Genomic DNA, 12,016 nt, shown 5'->3' with positions numbered 1-12,016 from the left:
ACTCTTCCTACCAGACACATTAATCCTTGTGGTCAGTGACATCTCTACGCTCTTGCTGTTAGCTCAGGAATGAGTGGCTGGCCTGTAACACCCAAACAGACAAACTACTACACGGTGGCACAAGTCCGGCTATGTCCTAACATGATATGATGTAAGAGGAACAGGACAGAGCCTGAGAGAGATGATGCAATCCTGGTCAGTGACTACTGGACTGCTTGACAGGTTCAAACACGTTGTGACCAAGTGAGAGATGATGCAACATGCTGTAAAAACACTCCAAAATGTGTTTTAAACTAATTAATATATATATATATATATATATATATATATATATATATATATATATATATATATATATATATATATATATATATATATATATATATATATATATATAGCTTTCCAAATATTTTTATGCTGATTAATAAAAAATAAAAAAATCTGATTTAAATTTTAAAAAATCTGATTTAAATAAAAAAATTCTGATTTTTTTTATTTAAAAAAAAAAATCACCAACCCTGACACACACACACACACACACACACACACACACACACACACACACACACACACACACACACACACACACACACACACACACACACACACACACACACACACACACACACACACACACACACACACAAATAGATAGATATAAATGTTTATTGACCGTAACATGCATATGTAATTCGGTTTATATAACTCTCTCTCTCTCTCTCTCTCTCTCTCTCTCTCTCTCTCTCACACACACACACACACAGCACACACCTTAATGACCAATACATCAAACAGATATTGTGTGTGTGACTAATGAGAGAGAGAGAGAGAGAGAGAGAGAGAGAGAGAGAGAGATGCATATATAGATAAAGAGGTAGATAGATAGATAGACACAGATAGATATAGAGAAGCAAAGGGAAAGGAAGGGAAGGGAAGGGAAGAAAAGAAAAGAATAGAGAAGAGAAGAGAAGAAAAAAGGAAAAGACAAGAGAAAGATGATAACGAAAAAATAAGTTCAAGCAGAGTGCCTGGGCAGCCTGCACCGGTGAGGAAGTGGCCTGTTATTCAAGGGGCGCAGTGCCATACAGGATACTCCCGCGCGCTGGCAGGAAGAGCGATCCATTTACATTCATATGCAATCAATGAGCTGCCGGGGCGGACTTAAAGGGATGAATAGTCGTTGTTCCTCCTGCTTACAGGTACAGGAAGTTATGACTGAGCTGATTGAGAGGATGCGAGAAGGAAAAGTTTGGATGTGTGTGTATTGTGACAGCTTAAGAACATAGGAATATAGTAATGTTTTGTAACTTCTTTAGAATATAAGAATAATGTTTTGTGATTACTTTAGAAGATCAGAATAAAGTAGTGTTTTGTGAATGCTTTAGAACATAAGAATAGATAAATGGTTTTAGTGGGCAGTGTTACCAGGTAAGAAAAATAACTTCACTCCTGGTAACGTTAATATGCTTGAAAGGTCATTTACAGGCCCCGTATTCCAAGAAGCTTTCGGCTCTCGCAACAACTATTTTCCAAGGCCGCAAGGGAGGTTAATCGGGCTCTCATGAGTGTTTCTTCACGTTCTTGGTGCGGAAGCCTTGTCAGACTATCACGAGGCTCATAAAACTACCCTTGAAATACTAACACAACCTCTACTAAACCTTGGCGAATGAGGGTCTGTTTATAAGCCCTGAAATGTTTGAGGATATGGGTATACTATTCTCTCTCTCTCTCTCTCTCTCTCTCTCTCTCTATCTCTCTCTCTCTCTCTCTCTCTCTCTCTCTCTCTCTCTCTCTCTCTCTCTCTCTCTCTCTCTCTCTCTCTCTCTCTCTCTCTCTCTCTCTCTCTCTCTCTCTTCTCTCTCTCTCTCAGTTATCCTACTCCTATTATATAATTAGTTTGATAATCTCAGATCTTTAGGGTGCGGCCACACTGCACGCGGGTTGCTGGGAGGGTAGCGGGTAGCGGGACGCCTAGCAGGTCAGCAGCAAGAACAAACACACGTTATCTAATACAGTGGCCACACCGGACACGAGTAGCGGGTTCCCGCCCAGCTCACACGCTGCCCTCCCAGCTACGTGAACCCACATATCGGAGTAAATCGCTCAGCGGCTTGCGGGACGCCGGGCGATGTGCAGCTTCACCAGCTCAGATATGAGTAGTTAAGATATAATAAGTGCTATTTTTCTTTTTGTTACTTATTTTTGAGGTGTTATTCAGCAGTACTGTTACATTGCACTAACAGGTTTGTTTACTTTCTTTAATAAATTTGATGTACAGTACGCTATGTATACGAGGTTGTGGTTTACTTTAAACATTTCCGTACCTCAGTGTTATGCTTGGTCTCTGTTCGGCACTAAGTGGTTTTCTGAATTTGGTTATCATTTTGGTCAGCCGCACTTCCAGTTTATTCAGCAAACAGTCGAATGTTCCAGGAGCCATACGTAGATATTAAAAAAAAAAAAACATCATCGTACATCTGAGATTGACAGTTGAATTCACCACGTCTTTCTCGCTGCTTGTTAAAGTCGTGAATCCAGCAAGATCTGCCGACATCCAGGTGATCTAATTTCAGAGACACAGTCTCACTTAGAAGCAATTTTCTTGAGAATTTTGACAGTGACATTGCACCGGGCGTGACCAGCACCTAAACAATTATTGACTTTCTGCTTGATCTTCCCTCTTTCGATGTGGACGCGGCATCGCTTGCCTCTACCCGCTAGGCATCCCGCTACCCTCTACCCTCCTAGCAAATCGCGTGCAGTGTGGCACCCCTAAACTTACGCTACTCAGATACATTCATTTCTTATACCGTCTAACTCATTTTGCCTTAAAGGTAAAAGGAGGAAAGAGAAAAGATATGAAAAAAACAGAAACAGAAAGAAGAGAAAACTATGAAAAAAGAGAAACAGGAAATATGAGGAAAAACTAAGGAAAGAAGAACCTAAAATCGACGAGAAAAAGAAAAAAGACGATAAAAAACAAACAAACCAAAGAAAGATGAAAACGTTAATATAAATCTCGCCTTCTGCCATAATATTCTAACTAAGCCAAGACACTTTTAAGTTAATCGCCTCCTAAGTCAGTGTTTGTGTGCCCTACTTCCTCTGGCATTGCCTCTGGCACTTTGTTATCAATGCACTCAGGAATATTACGGTTACTCCATCTCTTCTTAATCGTTTACTGTCTCTATATACAAAAGTTTTAATGGCTGGCCTGCATACCTTACTGTCAATGTACTGAGGGTATTCCGCCTCCTCTTTTCATTGCTTTACAGTCTTCAAGTGCATAAATTTAAAGGTTGAATGCTGTGCTTTATTACCCTTGCGCTGAGGTTTACAACGACTCCTGAATTTAATCGTCTTATACATTGTTTTCTTTCTCCGAACAGACACATTCTTGCTCCTTACAACGGGTCGACTGCCATTATGTTATCTCTACATACCGAAGTCCAGTAGTTATCAGTGTACTGAGGGATAACACGCCTAATTTTCATCGTCTTATTGTTCGTTTCTTTCTCCAAAGAAACACATTCTTGCTCCTTACAACGGGGTGGGGGAGATTGCTCCCTCTTGCACGAGGGAGCACGGGCCTTTGCCTAAGGCGGCCCGTAGCAGAACCAACAGACCGACTCTATCGGCGATCGAAATCTAGCCGACCAAGTCGGTCTGTCGACGAGGACTGGCGTGTCTCTGCCTTACAACTGATCGACTGCCATTCCGTGCAAGCGAATCTGAAACGCTTTGTCCGGCGACGTGACAGGACTGAATCATCAACTCATCTCTCGGTACAAAGTACATTCTCGCGCGGACTCGCAAGCAGCCTTCCTACGGTATAATGTTTTAACAGTGTGCAGGAGGACTTTTCGCTGTAGAGTCACGCTGCATGTTGGACGCCAGTATTTGAAGGCTCATGCACTGTCAAGTCTGAAGGCGTTTCGTTCCGTCGCGGAGGCACTGAAAGGAAGAATGTATAGATGGTGCGATGTAGGGACATGTTCTTAAGCATTTCAGCGCCCAAGCACACATTTGACAAGGGTTTCGTAGGAGTTGTGGGCATTTCCGTGGGTGCTCTTATGACCCTGGTGGTAGTTAGACCCTTCTTCTGTACCATGAACCCAAAACAACACTCATTAGAATCCGATTAATATCCCTTTTGGCCTTTGATAGTAGCTGATGTGACCTTGGAGGTAGTTTGTCCCTTCTGCACCTGGAACCTAAACTAACACTCACTAGAACCCGACTAGTCTCCTTTTTGGCCTTTGAAATTAGTTGATGTGAGAGGCGGAAGTGTTTGATAATAATTAAAACCTTACCATCGTGAAATTACTCTTAGCCCAGAAACCTAACACATCCCTCCCCTCTTCCCTCGCACAATGCCCCGAGTTCACGCAGCAAAAGGTTGAGTAAACATGAGAGAAAATGTTATAATGGTTGCGTGATATTTCTCCGCGACAAATTACGTAATTGTAAAAGTTGCCACATGTGAGACCGCGGCGTGGGAGTTTGTTACATTTATTTCTGGGCGTGAGTGAAATGTAAGGATGGATGAATGAATGAATGAATGAATGAATGAATGAATGTGTGTGTGTGTGTGTGTGTGTGTGTGTGTGTGTGTGTGTGTGTGTGTGTGTGTGTGTGTGTGTGTGTGTGTGCTGAAAATTGGCCCAAAAAAAAAAATCATAAAAGCGAAACACACACACACACACACATAGGTGTGACGGTCTGACAGGGCGGCGGTTAGAGCCCGCTCAGGCCGGATTCTTTCCGTTGACTGGGAGTGGTTACTGTCCCCCCCTTGAGCAAGGGGGATGGGGTGTGTGGTGTGTGAGGTCCTGACAGTCAGCGCGCGACCTTCCTTGGGTTCACACGTGACTTTGCCTCGCTGCTGTGTGGTGCCAACTCGCTCTTTCCTCTGTTTTCCTCTGCTTTCGCGGTGTGAGGCGTTCTGTGCTTCTGTGAACTGCTGCTGTACTGGAGGACTACAAAACCAGGAGGATTACCCTGCCTTCTACTACAGACCGCTAAGTGTTCTGATTTAGTATTTACTTAGTTAGATAGTGATCCACAGTTACTCCTAGGACAAGTGTATTAAGCTTCCCACATCTACACTAAATTCAACATTCTTTCACCCCAACCCAGTGCTACACGGTTTTATATTGCTTTTGTGTTTTCTTCTCCTTCTATTATTAGGATACGTTACAGTGCTGTGATAATAGGACTACGTGAATCAGGCGCGCCAAGCTACGTTAATTTCTAAGTCCACACAAAACACTAGATAATCCACTTTCCGCGCAAACCTAGTGAACACAGTTATTACTTCTTTACATAAGTGATTTCTCAGTATATTAATATTGGCCTATGTTTTGTCTTGGTGGGTAGAAATAACCGCGCCTTTTTACCCGAGACACACCCTTTTCCCCGGGGAATTGACCTGACTGCGACCTCACAGCAGCTGTTGGTTTGTTTTCCTAGATACACATTTTTGACCTGACGACCTCACCGCAGCTGCGTACTTTGTTATCGTCTTAACGCGCCTAATTGTTTCCGTCTTGCCTCGCCCATATCTTCACCATGACGTCCCTCAAGCGTTGTTCTGGGTGTGGCCTTCGCATGGCCAAGCAGTACTTTCTTTCCAAGGACGTTTGTAGGTTCTGCGTTAAGACTCAGAAGGATGATCAGAGGATCATAGAGTTAGAGAATAGGGTTACGACTCTCGCCGCCCAGGTACACTTACTGGTTAGTGCAGCAGCAACAAGCCGCCTCCTCCTCCTCCCTTCCTCTTCCTCTTCTTCCTCGTCCTCCTCCCTCTAGTATTGTCTTCACCCACACAGCAGCCCTTCCCATCCTCCTCCTCCTCCTCCTCGACCATCTCCGATCTCCCCGCTTCCCACCCCTCCTTCTCCTCTTCTTCCTCCTCTTCCTCCTCCTCCTCCTCCTCCTCCTCGCCTTCCTCTTCGTCCCCCTCTCCCCTCTCCCCGTCCACCCTCCTCCTCCTCCTCCTCTCCCTCTTTCTCCTCCTTGTCCTCCGCCTCTTCGCTCGTCCTCCTCCCACACCTGTCCTTCACCTTCCCCTTCCCCTCTTCCTCCTCCCTCTCCTCGTCCGTCCCTCCCTCCCCCACCTCCTCTCCCTTTCACCTACTCCTCCTTCCTCCTCCTCCTCCCCTCCCCTCCTCCTCCTCCGCCTCCAATTCCTCGCCTTCCTCTTCCGTAAGCAACAGAAGCCCCAGTCTTCCTCAAACTATATTTAGCATTAGTTAGACCTCATCTTGACTATGCAGTTCAGTTCTAGTCACCCTACTATAGAATGGATATCAAAATGTTAGAATCGGTGCAGAGGAGGATGACTAAGATGATTCAGGGTTGAGAAACTTGCCATACGAGGAAAGACTCAAACAGTTAAACTTGCATTCTCTAGAAAGGCGAAGGTGCGTGGAGACATGATCGAGGTTTATAAATGGATGAAGGGCTTTAATAAGGAGACATTCATAAGGTTTAGTTGGTAAGAAAACCGGGTAGGACACGAAGTAACGGTTTTAAACTGGAGAAATTCAGATTCAACAGGGACATAGGCAACAATTGGTTTACTTATAGGGTGGTGGATGAGTTGAATAGGCTTATCAGTCATGTGGTGAGTGCCAATACAATTGTCACATTCAAAATAGACTAGATAAATTCATGGACAGCGATATTAGGTGGGGTTAGATACACAGGAGCTTAGGGTCAAGGAGCCGCCTCGTACAGGCCTACCGGCCTCTTGCAGACTCCTGCGTTCTTATGTTCTTATGTTATTATGTACCCAGAGATCGACGATAAAGAGCACTTGCTCATGTCGGGAGGGTACCTGCTGGCGATTACGAGTCCAACACGTGATCAGGCCGTGGTGAATTACACACACACACACACACACACACACACACACACACACACACACACACACCTCTCCTGACCTGCACGGGGTCAGGGCGTGTCATGGCGCTCCCCATACCAGCCACAGGGTCGTCCTGTTGACCCTTTTCCTTTTCTTTCGCTCCCCATTCCCCGCACCTTCTCAGGAGCTCATTACTCCAAAGAACTTTTTGTGAAATGTTGTAACAGTGAGTGCAGTGTGTTAGTGGTGCTGGAAGGATAGCGAGCTGTGTGTCGCCAACGCCTCGTCATCCACAGTGTCCCAGTCGACACACTCTAGCTCCGAAGGATACCATCATCTAGGTCACCCAGCAGCAGGGAAGGCCAGTTCAGGTGGCAGGAGGTGTGGCAGCCTCGTCACTCAGGTTCGGAGCAGGATGTACAGCAACTATATCAACGCTGTGCACTTGTTCCCGACTACATCTACCAGCCCGTCCAGCCAGGCAGCACCCACCACCTGTGTCTCGCCGCCCCAAGAGCTTAGCACCTCCCTACTAAGCCTGGGTATACCTGGTGACCCACCCCATAAATTACCCACCTGCACCACCACCATCGTCTGTCACCTGAACCCACCGTCTGACCTGAGGATTAACTTTTAGAAAGCCTTGCCTGACCTCACCGTCATCTAAAGAGACCGCACTTTTGCCCCCTCTCGGCACCACCGCACTGCACTCCCCACCGCCCCTCCTCCCCCACCCCAAGCTCCGTCGCCCCAACCCCCACACATATCAGACTCCCATTCCTCCGTCCCTCTTCTTTTTGTACTTGTTTCATTAGCGAAGAAAAATTGTATTTATAACATGTAAATTTTCAGCCTGACGGCTGCCGCTACTAAATAAACCGTTTATTATTATTATTATTATTATTATTACACACACACACACACACACACACACACACACACACACACACACACACACACACACACACACACACACACACACACACACACACACACACACACACACACACACACACACACACACGCACACACACACAGACACAAACACGTTAACTTATTGCAGATACAGATAACTAGTTTTCATTCATATAATAACTATATATCTACGTTTATTTTTTAGATTGTATGTAAATATAAAGACAGACCGATAGATAGACATAGATAGATAGACAGACAGACAAGACGCAGGGAGGATGACGATGGGGTAGGCGAAGGGGGGGTGCTGGGCAGGGCGCAAAGAGCCTTGTCCCAAATCTGTGTAGGGCGTCACCTCGCCGCCGTAAAGGTACGCTTAGGCCCGTAAAGTTTATGTTAATACAGCCTCCTACACGCAACCTCCTCCTCCTCCTCCTCCTCTTCCTCCTCCTTTTTTCTTCTTCTCTCTCTTCCTCATCTTCTTGCTCTTCTTGTTCTTCTTCCTCTTCTTCTTTTTCTTCTTCCTCCTACTACTACTACCACTATTACTTTTTTTTCGCCTTCTTTTCCTTCTTCTACTACTACTACTACTTCTTCTTCTTCTTTTTCTTCTTCTTTTTTTCTTCTTCTTCTTCTTGTACTTCTTCTTCTTCTTCTTCTTCTTCTTCTTCTTCTTCTTCTTCTTCTTCTTCTTCTTCTTCTTCTTCTTCTTCTTCTTCTTCTTCTTCTTCTTCTTCTTCTTCTTCTTCTTCTTCTTCTTCTACTTCTTCTTCTTCTTCTTCTTCTTCAATAAGTTCCCTCTCCTCCTCCTCTTTCATAATATTTTCCCTCTTCTGCTATTTTGTCTGCTTCATCTGATTCCTTTCCCTTTTTTCTTTTCTTTCTTTTCTCTTTTTTTTTCCATCTGTTTCCCCTCCTACTCCCCCCTCCTCCTCCTGTCTTATCCTCACGCAACCCTTTCTTCCTCTCTTTCTTCCTTGTTCAACCACTCCCTCCTTATCACGTGGACCGTTTGACCTCTTCCTGCCTGTCCCTTCCTTTCATTTTCTCGCCCTCTACCAGTGTTCCCTCTTCCATGTCTTTCCTCTTCTATGCTAACTTTTTCTTTGATATTCTTTCCTTTCTATATCCTGCAATTTTTCGCTCTCTCAGTTCTTATTTCATTCGTTTCTCCGTGGCCCATTAGTTTGACCTCTTTCTTCTGCCTCTTTACTCTCTTTCTTTTCCTCTACGGTTGTTTTCTTCTCCATTGCTTTCCTCTCCTTTTTTTTCTTTCCTGTCCTTCCTTTCCTGCAATTTTTCTCACACTCAATTCCTCTCCTTTTTTTTCTTTCCTTTCTATATCTTGCGATTTTTCTCACACTCAATTCCTCTCCTTTTCCTCCGTGGACCTTGTGATCGGTTCCTCCTGCCTCACTCCTCCACCTTCTTCCCCTCTACGATTGTCCATTCTCTTAACTCTTCTCTGTTCATCAGCTACAGTCGTCTACTTTTCCAATATTTTACCTTTCCATCTCCTGCAGTCTTACGCACAATCAGTTAACTTCTATTCTTATGCTCTCCAGCCTTCCTTTGCCCCACACGTATAGTTATTTTTCATCCATACTCTTTTTCCATAAGCTGCAGATGTTTACTTTTTCTATAATTTTCCTTTACTTTCCTGCAGTTTCACGTATACACAGTTTTTTTTCTGTTCTCAAGCTCTCTAGCCTTCCCAAGCGTTCACTATGGTTTGTTTTCATTTATCCAATAGTTTTTTTTTGTTTTCATGCTTTTCAGTCATCCCAAGTCCCACACATCGCCATTTTTTTCATTCATCCCACAGTTCTTCTCCATTCTCATCATTTCCAGACTTCCCAAGCACCGAACGACTAGTCCTTTTATATTTATCCAACACTTCATCTCTATTATCATGCTTTATAGCCTTTCTATGCCTCACATACTGTATTTTTTCACTTATCGAACAGTTATCATCTATTGTTATGCCTTTTACCTTTCCTATACCCCACACATCGTCATGTATTCCATTTATCCATCAGTTCTTCTCTGTTCTCAAGCGCTGTAACCTTCCTAAGCACTACACGTCTGGGGTCACATTCTGAAACCTTTCGTCGCCCAAGCACACACATTTGGCAAGGCTTTTGTGGGAGTTGTGGCAATTTCCAGGGATAGTTTTATGACCCTGGTGGTAGTCTGACCCTTCTTCTGCGCCGTGAACCTAAAGAAGCGCTCATTATAACCCGACTGACCTTCTTTTTGGCCTTTGGAAATAGTCGGTGTGACGGGTGGAAGCGTCTGACAATAATAATTCTAACATTTTTCTATCAATTGGCGCACGGTTCTGCTCCTCGTGCCTGCCTCATCTCCCCTCCGGCAGCGGCTCCACCACTTCACCATCCTCCACTGAAACGCCTCTTTCCAGCCTCTCCTCCACCGGCTTTCATTCCTACACCTTCTGCCTCTCCACGGCCATTCCTCGCAGCCCTCTCTTCCCATTCCGTCCCTCGCTACTCCCCTCTCCTCTGTGGCCTCTACTCTCTCTCTCCCCTTCGTCTTCTTCTTATTATTATTATTTTCTTCTTCTTCTTCTTCTTCTTTTCTTCTTCTTCTTCTTCTCTTCTTCTTCTTCTTTTCTTCTTCTTCTTTTCTACTTTTTCTTCTTCTTCTTCTTTTCTTTTCTTCTTCTTCTTCTTCTTCTTCTTCTTCTTCTTCTTCTTCTCTGTGGTCCCTATTTTTTTTCTCTCTCTCCTTTCCCCTCTTTCCATTTCTCTACTTCCCTCTCCTCTATATGCTCCATATTCTCTCTCTCTCTCTCTCTCTCTCTCTCTCTCTCTCTCTCTCTCTCTCTCTCTCTCTCTCTCTCTCTCTCTCTCTCTCTCTCTCTCACTCTCTCTCTCTCTCTCTCTCTCTCTCTCTCTCTCTCTCTCTCTCTCTCTCTCTCTCTCTCTCTCTCCCCTCTCTACTTCCCTCTCCTCTGTGCTCCCTATTCACTCCCTTCTTCCCCTCTTTTCCTCCCTTTCCTCCCACATAATCCTTTCCTTCCTGGCTAATCCTCTACGCAACTCCCTTCTCCGTGCTTCGACCCCCCTCAGGTCATCGACACCACCACTACATGACGTGACGGTCTCTTGCCTTATACCTGACGGCCATTCGTGTCAGGGTTCCTTCCCGCGTCATTACGGCAGAGGTTCATAATTTTGGGGAATGTTCTTACGTCAGTCGTCACTCCAGATAACTCTTGCCGCCTGTCTTGGTTTCTTTTTCTTTTTCTTTTCTGGTTTCTTTTTCAGGGTTATCTCTCGCCCTTACCTCCCTCTCTCTCTCTCTCTATGTCTTTCTTTCTGTATGTTTTCGTTTGTATCTCTGTCTCTCTCTGTCTCTGTTTCTCTCTGTCTGTCTCTGTCTCTCTCTGTCTCTCTCTGTGTGTGTCTCTCCTCTTCTCTTTCGGCTCTCACATCAACTATTTCCCAAGGCCACAAAGGAGGTTAGTCAGGTTCTCATGAGTGTTCTTTCACGTTCATGGTGCAGAAGCCTTGTCAAACTATCACGAGGCTCATGTAGCTATATAGCCGTGGAAATATTAAGACAACCACAACGAAAGGCTTATCGAATGTGGGTGTTTGTAGGTCCCGAAATGTTTGAGAATATGGGCCTTGTACGTCCATTCTTATTACTTCTTCTTTTTCTTCTTCTTCATCTTCTTCTTCTTCTTCTTCTTCTTCTTCTTCTTCTTCTTCTTCTTCTTCTTCTTCTTCTTCTTCTTTTTGTATTTCTTCCTCTTCCTCCTTCTCCTCCTTCTCTCATACTTTCCTTCTCCTTCTCATCTTTCATCTTATTTTCCCTATTCTGCTGTTTTGTCTTCTTCACCTCCCAATCCTTTCCCTTCTCTGTTTTCTTCCTTTTCTCTGCTTTTTTTAGTCTTATTTTTTTATTCAATGCAGCGTCTGTAATATAATTCAACTTACGATCAAGCAGCCTTTTAACTTCTTTTCACCGCACCCTTGAGAGCTGCGTTTATTTTCTTACTGACCTAAAACGGATAAGTGCCGTAATTAAGTCTAATGGTATGGGATATATGTAATTGTTGCCGGGTATTAAAGTCTGGCGCGGCCGTGCTTGGAAAGGTGAAGGCCCCGGGCTGGTGTTCTCAGACCCTGCCACCTCTCACGTCAACTGTTTCCAAAGGCCGAAAAGGAGATTAGTCGGTTTTCAGGAGTTTTTTTCACGTTCATG

This window comes from Eriocheir sinensis, unplaced genomic scaffold (genome assembly GCF_024679095.1).
Source record: "Eriocheir sinensis breed Jianghai 21 unplaced genomic scaffold, ASM2467909v1 Scaffold775, whole genome shotgun sequence".
NCBI classification, from domain to species: Eukaryota; Metazoa; Arthropoda; class Malacostraca; order Decapoda; family Varunidae; genus Eriocheir; species Eriocheir sinensis.
Note: the sequence above shows the minus strand (reverse complement) of the source record.